Consider the following 8,971-nt stretch of genomic DNA (forward strand, 5'->3'; position numbering starts at 1 on the left):
AGAAAACTTATTGCATGTTTTTTCAGTGCACATAAGTGCGTACCTAGGAGTAGAAATGTGTACCTTTACTTCAGCAGATAAAAGTTCTCCATATGGGGGGTGCCTGGATGGCTCAGTCAGTTCAGTGACTCTTGATTTGGGCTTAGGTCATGATCTCCTGGTCCCTGAGTTTGAGCCCTGAATTGCACTGTGCACTCACAAGGTGGAGTTTGCTGGGGATCCCCTCTCTCTTTCTCTTTCTCTTTTCTCTCTCTTTCTCTTCTCTTTCCCCTCTTTCTCTTTCCTCTTTCCTCCCCTCTTTCTCCTCTTTCCCTCTTTCTCTTTCTTTCTCTCTTTCTTTCCTCTTTCTTTCTTTCTTCTCTCTCTTTCCTCTTTCCTCTTTTCTCTTTCTCTTTCTTCTCTCTCTCTCTCTCTCCTTCTCTCTCCTCTCCATCTCTCTCTCTCTCTCTCTTTCCTCTTTCGCTTCTTCCCTGCCCTGCTTGCTTTCTCTCTCTCATCTCAAAAATAAATGGACTTAAAAAAAAAAAAAAAACAAGGAAAAAAACTTCTCCATATAGTTGTACAAGTTTTTCACTCCCAACTGCAATACATGTGAGCTCTGGGGCCTCTATAGTTTTGCCAACAATTGGTACCGTCAGCGCTTTTTTTTTAATGTTTATTTATTTTTGAGAGAGACAGAGAGAGAGAGAACAAGCAGGGGAGGAGCAGAGAGAGGAAGACACAGAATCGGAAGCAGGCTCCAGACTCCAAGCTGTCAGCAAAGAGCCTGATGCGGGCTTGAACCCATGAACCATGAGATCATGACCTGAGCTGAAGTTGGATGCTTATTGACTGAGCCACCCAGGTGCCCTGACACTTTTTAATTTTAGCCATCTATGAAGTATGAAAAGATTGATTTGTGGTCTAAATGATCACTTCCCTGCTGACGTGATGAGACTGATCACATTTGCATATGTTTGTTGGCTATTTGGATCCTCTTTGTTTCTGTTTATTTATTTGAAAGAGAAAGAAAGCATGAGCAGCACATGAAGGGGCAGGGGAAGGGGAGAGGCAGAGAGGGAGAGCAAGAATCCCAAGCAGGCCCCTCGCTATCAGCACAGAGGCCAGATGCTGGGCTCAATCTCACAAACTGTGAGATCATGACCTGAGCAGAAATCAAGAGTGAGAAACTCACCCAATCGAGCCACCCAGGCACCCCTATTTGGAGCCTGTTTTTATGAAGTATCTTTACAAGTCTTGTTCTCCCATTCTTCTATTTTGTCATATGTATGTTCTTAATGAGTTTTATAATTATTTACATATTTCAAATTTGAGTTTTTTTGTTTTATTGTGTAGTAAATATATTTCCCTACTCTGTTAACTTACGTTTTAACTCTCTTACTGGCTTATTTAAGATAAAAATTTAAATGTTATGTAGTTTAACTTAGCAATAATTTCCTTTATAACTGTCAGTTTTGTTATTGTTTAAAAAATCCTAACTTATCCTGAAATCATAAAGATATCCTCTTTTGTCATGTTCTATAATGGTATTGTCTGAAATAGAACTACCATATGAATCTAGCAATTCCGTTTCAGGGATATTTCTAAAAGGAAATGAAAAGAAATACCTACATTTATTGTAGTATTATTCAGAATAGGCCAAATGTGGACATAATCTAAGTGTCCATCAATGGATGATTGGATAAAGATAATGTCACACACGCGCGCACAACACACACACACACACCACACACACTACACACACATTCAGCCATGAGAAAGAAGGAAATCTTGCCATTTGAGACAATATGGTTGGATCTTGGGGGCATTATGTTAAGTGAAATAAGTCAGGCAGGAAGAGACAAATACTGCTTGGTATCGTTTATATGTGAATTCTAAAAAAGCCAAACTCCTAGAAACAGAGTAGAATAGTAGTTATGAGGGAGTATAAAGGTATAAACTCAAAAGGTATAAACTCCCAGCTATAAGAAGAATAAGTCTTGGGGATCTAATGTACAGCATGATGACTATCATTAACAATTCTGTATTATATACTTGCAAGTTGCTAAGAGAGTAAATCCTAAATTGTTCTCACCACAGAAAAAGAAATGGTAATTATGTGAAATGATGGAGATGTTCCTAATGCTACAGAAGTAATCCTTTTTCAATATATAAGTTTATCAGCTCAGCACGCCATATATCTTAAACCTACACAATGTTATATGGGTTTTTTTTTTTTTTTGCCTATTTTTGTTTTAACTGGAGGCTCAGATGCCACAATGTTATATGTTAACTTTATCTCTGTAAAAGTGGGGGAATTGCTGCAGTGATAGAAATGATCTTTATCTACGTCAAACCATTACCATAGCCATTAAACACACTGGCTGTTGAGCCCTGGAAGTGTAGCTAGTGACTGAGGGAATACTTTCAAACTTTAACTTTAATTAATTGAAATTTAAGTTGCTACATGTGGCCAGTGGCTGCCGTACTGAATAGAAATCACTCAGTTATGTCCTTGGACTACAGTAGGATTAAACTAGAAACCAGTAACATAAAGATATCTGGGAAATCCCAAAATATTTGGAAATTAACATAATTCCTAATAATACATGGGTCAAGGAGTATCAAGATAAACTTAAAATTTACTTCGAACTAAATTAAAGAAACTCCAGTTTATCAAACTATGGAATGCAATGAAAGGTGGGCTTAGAAGTAAATGTATAGCACTAAATTCATGTTTGAAAAGAAGAAAGTTCTAAAACCTAATCTTAAAAAGCTTCTGCACAGCAAAGGAAACAATCAACAAAACTAAAAGGCAACCAACAGAATAGGAAAAGATATTTGCAAATGACATATCGGACAAAGGGCTAGCATCCAAAATCTATAAAGAGGTCACCAAACTCCACACCCGAAAAACAAATAATCCAGTGAAGAAATGGGCAGAAAACATGAATAGACACTTCTCTAGAGAAGACATCCAGATGGCCAACAGGCACATGAAAAGATGCTCAATGTCGCTCCTCATCAGGGAAATACAAATCAAAACCACACTCAGATATCACCTCACGCCAGTCAGAGTGGCCAAAATGAACAAATCAGGAGACTATAGATGCTGGAGAGGATGTGGAGAAACGGGAACCCTCTTGCACTGTTGGTGGAAATGCAAACTGGTGCAGCCGCTCTGGAAAACAGTGTGGAGGTTCCTCAAAAAATTAAAAATAGACCTACCCTATGACCCAGCAGTAGCACTGCTAGGAATTTACCCAAGGGATATAGGAGTACTGATGCATAGGGGCACTTGTACCCCAATGTTTATAGCAGCACTCTCAACAATAGCCAAACTATGGAAAGAGCCTAAATGTCCATCAACTGATGAATGGATAAAGAAATTGTGGTTTATATACACAAGGGAATACTACATGGCAATGAGAAAGAATGAAATATGGCCCTTTGTAGCAACGTGGATGGAACTGGAGAGTGTGATGCTAAGTGAAATAAGCCATACAGAGAAAGACAGATACCATATGTTTTCACTCTGATGTGGATCCTGAGAAACTTAACAGAAACGCATGGGGGAGGGCAAGGGAAAAAAAAAAAAAGAGGTAGAGCGGGAGAGAGCCAAAGCATAAGAGACTCTTAAAGACCGAGAACAAACTGAGGGTTGATGGGGGGGTGGGAGGGAGGGGAGGGTGGGTGATGGGTATTGAGGAGGGCACCTTTTGGGATGAGCACTGGGTGTTGTATGGAAACCAATTTGACAATAAATTTCATATATTAAAAAAATAAAAAAATAATAATCAAAAAAAAATAAAACATAATCTTTTACCTCAGCAAGCTAGGTAAAGTAAATGAAGCCTAAGGTAAATAAAAAAAAAACTTAAAAATAAAAATTATAGTGGAAAACAATGAAATCAAAGGAGAAAAGTTAATAAAACCAAGTTGTTTTCTTAAAACGAACAAACAACAAAATCCATACATAGAGCCTCATTAACCAAGGAAAAAGTAGACAAATGGCTAATATGCAAAATGAAAAAGGAGTCATCACTATCACTACAGAGCCCATGAAAAGAATAAGAAAAGAATATTATAAACAACTTTATGGCTACAAATTTGATAGCTTAAATGAAATGGACCATTTCCTTATACCAACCCTCACAGGGATAATTGGATAACCTGAATATCTGTCTATCTATTAAAGAAATTGAATCAATAGTTCATAAACTTCCAAAAAATAGAGCACCAGACCTATGTAATTTCACTGGTGAATTCCACTAAATGTTTAAAGAAAAAATAATGCAAGGTCTTCACAATCTTTTACAGAAAATAGCAGCAGAAGGAACACTTCCTATCCCTTCCTATAAATTCAGAATTATCCTAATACCAATCCAGATAAACTGATATAAAGAAATAATTGAATAAGGGCACCTGGGCGGCTCAGTCGGTTGAGCATCTGACTTCGGCTCAGGTCATGATCTCATGGTTCGTGGGTTCGAGCCCAGCATCGGGCTTTGTGCTGACAGCTCAGAACCCAGAACCTGTTTCCGATTCTGTCTCCCTCTCTCTATGCTCCTCTCCCACTCGCGCTCTGTCTCCGTCTCAAAAATAAATAAACGTTAAAAAAAAAAAAAAAAGAAATTACTGAATAAATAAATGAGAGAGAAGAGACAAATCTACCATGTGGAAGAATTCCAAAGGATTTATGTAGCGATTGTACCCTAAAGGCTGTGGCACGGAACTCCCCACTCCCTAAGTGCTGGCTGTTCACAGTGATTTCATTCCAAAAAGAACACTATGGAAAGGGAGGGGGTGGGGAACAAACAGCTTTAGAGTGGAGAAATTTGACATGTTACCTCAGCCAAGTGGTCTAGGTCAACATCGACAGCGTTGACATGTTGATTGTATATACCCTTGAGATGACATGAGAGTGGCACTTCTCTGTGGTCTTCCTCCCCAGACCCATAACTGTTATCATGAGGAACATGTCAGAGAAGCCCAACTGAGGCACAGTCTACAAAATACCTAGCCAGGACTCCTCAAAATTGTCAATCGAGGCCATTAGAAACATGGAAAGTCTGAGAAACTGTCAAAGCTGAAGAAGGCTAAGTGCAATGTGGTACCCTGGCTGGGATCCCAGAACAGAAAAAGGGCATTAGGTCAAAAGTAGGACATCTGAATAAAGCAGGGACTTTATTAATTGTATAAATGTTGGTTCATTAATTGTGACAAGCGTACCATAACTAATATAAGATATTTGCAACAAGGGAAACCAGATATGAGGTATATAGGAACTCTCTGTACTATCTTTGAACTTTTTTGTAAATCTAATACTATTCTAAAACAAAAAGCCCATTAAACTAAATTAGTGGGGATATGCTGAAAACTTTCTCTCAAAAATTGGGTTGCTTACTATCTCCATTTTTATTCAAAATCATATTGGAAGCCCTAGCCTGTGAATTGAAATATGAAAAAGGAATAAAATATATGAGTTGGAAAGTCAGAAAAAAACAATATGTTTCTATACATTAAAAAAATGCCAACTCTGTAAGTTAATTTTTAGAATTATCATAGTCATTGAAGTAAATTCATTCTCCACAAATGTTTTATTTTCATTGTTATAAACCAACTATAAACAATTCAAGAACTTGACATATTATTGTAAGATATTAAGACATACATTAATGCTAGATATACCACATCAATATTTTTGAAGACTGAGTATTTTCAATTCTTCTCAAATTAATCTATGAATTCAATGTAATTCCAATAAAAGTCTCAGCAGGTGTGTTTGTGAAAACTGAGATGTCAATGCTAAGATTTATCTGGAAATGTAAAGGAACAAGAATGGCTATAGCAAACTTGAAAAAGAATTACAAAATGAGAGGATTTGACTTGCCTGAAAAGATTTATAATAAAGCTATAATAGTTAACACACGTAAGAATGGGTCCAAGTATAGACACATAGACTGATGGAAGGAGAGAGTGAAAACAGACCTTTTCTTTCTTTTCTTTTTAATGTTTATTTATTTATTTTGAGAGAGACAGGGCAGAGGAAGGGCAGAGAGTGAGAGGGAGAGAGAGGATCCCAAGCAGGCTCCGTGCTGTCAGCACAGAGCCACACGTGGGGCTAGAACTCACGAACTGTGAGATCATGAGCTGAACCCAAACCAAGAGTCAGATGCTTAACCCACTGAGCCACCCGGGAACCCAGAACAGACCCATTCTCATAGGAGCACTTGAATTAAGACCAAGGAGGTGAATATTTCTGCATCAGTTGGTTATTTGTGTGGGGGAAACAAATGACACTTGATATCTACTTTCAATATTTCCTTTAGAACAGTCCTGCTGATTAGTGTAGCTTTTATTCTTCATTCAATGATCACTCACTACATGGCATTTTTCTCTAGTTTTCTTTGTAAAATCTGCATCTATCTGAAATTATCTCATTTGATTGCTTTTTAATATTCTACCTAGCTTCCACTACAATATAAAGTCCTTGAGAGTAAGAATCTTGTCCATTCTACTCACTGTTGTACTTGGAGTATCTAGAACATTTCTTGGCACGATCAAAAGCTTTCTATATAAAAAGCTTTTCTAAATAAACGAATGTGTAAATCTGCCAGGGAAATCTGGAGTGAAAAGAGCAGGTAATCCGCTGATCCAGCATTTGAATGATGAGGAGGAGTTTACCTGGGAGAGTCTTGGATGAGGTAATGGTTTGGAACATATTCCAGATAAAGAGCGTAGTAAGGATGAAAGGTACGATGAATGTGTGAGAGCATCACTGGGGGATTTTCCAAGCAGGCCATTCCTCTGTGTAGCAAATGGAAATGTTAAAGAGTCATTTATTCAGTCACAAGTCTCAGATTACTTGTATTATTTTCTTTTCATTTGATAGATGAAAAACACTTGCTTCCACACTGAAATACCAGCCCGGGATTCTGAAGACTTCTCCATTTGCCCAACCCAACTCTCAGCCTTTTCCAGTTTGGGGTTGCATGAGCGGATGTTATTCGGCACTTATTTACATTACCTTGTATTATTTTTAAGTCAGTAGTTCTGCAAGTCAAGAGCATGCCACGGTCATCTCATTTTTTTTGTTTGTTTGTTTTTAAATATAGCTTCCTGGGCTCTCCTTCTGAAAGATTAAGCCAGAATGTCTGAGTAAGCTCACGAGCCAGCTCCCTAGATGTCTTAGTCTGGGCCGATACAACAAATTACTATCATAATTACTACAACATTAACCTAGAGTGAGTGGCTTAAACAACAAACATTTCTCACAGTTCTGGAATCTGAGAAGTCCAAGTTCAAGGTGTCAGCAGATTCAGTTTCCGGTGAAATCCACTTCCTGGGTTACAGGCCTGTGTTTTCTTTCTGTGTCCTCACTGGGTGGAAGGGGAGAGAGCTTTCTGAAGCCCCTTTCATAAGGGCACTGATCTCATTCATGAGAGCTCTACCTGCATGACCAAATCACCTTCGGTCCACCTCCTAACACCATTATTTTGGGGGTTAGGATTTCAACATACAAATGTCGGGGATTACATGTAGTTTATAACTTCAGGAATGCAGAGCAAGTGTGCTAACGACTAAATTCTCATCTAAATCCTGCTAACCAAAATGTGGTCCACTCAAACCATTCACATCACCTGGGAACTTACTTGAAATTCTGAATCTCGGCCCCCACCCCACATGTACTCAATCAGAATCTGCTTTCGTAAGATCCTAGATGATTCATATGCACTTTTAAGTTTGAGAGGCATGCACCGATCTAAACCACTGTGCTCCTACACTTAAGGCGTCAGCATCACCCGGGAACTTGTTCGAATGCAAATTAGCTGACTGCACCCCAGTTCTGGGGGACCAGAACCCCTCTGGGGGTAGGCATAGTCATTTGTCTTAACAAACTCTTAACACTCAAGTTTGAGAAGCACTGGATTCGAGCCATTTTCCTGCTTTTAGCTGTGACCATTTTTAACTTTAAGCCATTTGCCGCCTATGAGTTTTAGCACCACAATTCTATTTCTAATGTCAGTGGGAACCTAAGAGAGTTAGAGAAGGAGGAACCTGTAAAAATCTATGGTGATATGTATGTATGGAACAATATGCTGCACTTATGGCAATAAATAGAGGATTTCCTCTTTCCTCAAGCTGGAGACATATTGAAAGGACTCTCTAGTTGGGTGAACATACAAGCCATATGCTGGCAGGCCATAAAACTTGTTTAAAGACATATCTATGCTTTTTTCAATAGCTATTTTAGTAAAGGTTTTACTCCCACCTTGATGTCTAAATTTTAAGACGCCTCCACCTCTGAAAAACATTTTTCAAAGATTGTCAGATTATAGCAGAGTGAACAGCTTCTTTAGTTTATTTAAGGACGCTGCCAGAGCATTGTCGGCTCCAGGTGTTTCTAAATATTACGGGTGGGGGGTTTCCCTCGCTTTTATAAACACAGCAAGGCAAAGCTTCCTATCTTTGTTCTTTAAATAAAAGCTCTCAAAACTACCTATTACTTCTCAATCGATTCCTGGGGTTTATGTCACAGCCTCTGGTAGCTGAAGGCTTAAATAGGATTGTTTTACAGATCCTCGGTCTTCTTCTTCAGACCCACTCCTTCATTTAAATACTAAAGCGTTATAAGTCCTTTGCCAAGTTCAGAGTCAATCTGCCATTCCCTTTCCCAAGGGGCCGCAAGAGAGAAATCGCAGGCGGGAACTCCAGGTGTTAAACCCTCTCGGGGCAGAGGCTGGAAGGAGGTTTAACCCCCGGCCAGAGCCGCGCCCCCGGACCACTACCCCCGCGCCTGCGCGCCCCGACCCCGGCGTTCGCGAGCCGGCTCCGTGGCCTCCGCACTTTTTCAGGCCCACCTCGAACCGCCCAGGGCCAGCAGGGGGCGGCCGGGCTCCGCGCGCCCCTGCGAGGAGGGGACGCCCCGGGAAAGGAAGTTCCCGGCTCCCGCCCGGCCGCCCGCCCAGAGCGCAGGCGGCGGAGGGAA

Source organism: Lynx canadensis, chromosome B2 (genome assembly GCF_007474595.2).
Source record: "Lynx canadensis isolate LIC74 chromosome B2, mLynCan4.pri.v2, whole genome shotgun sequence".
Classification (NCBI taxonomy): domain Eukaryota; kingdom Metazoa; phylum Chordata; class Mammalia; order Carnivora; family Felidae; genus Lynx; species Lynx canadensis.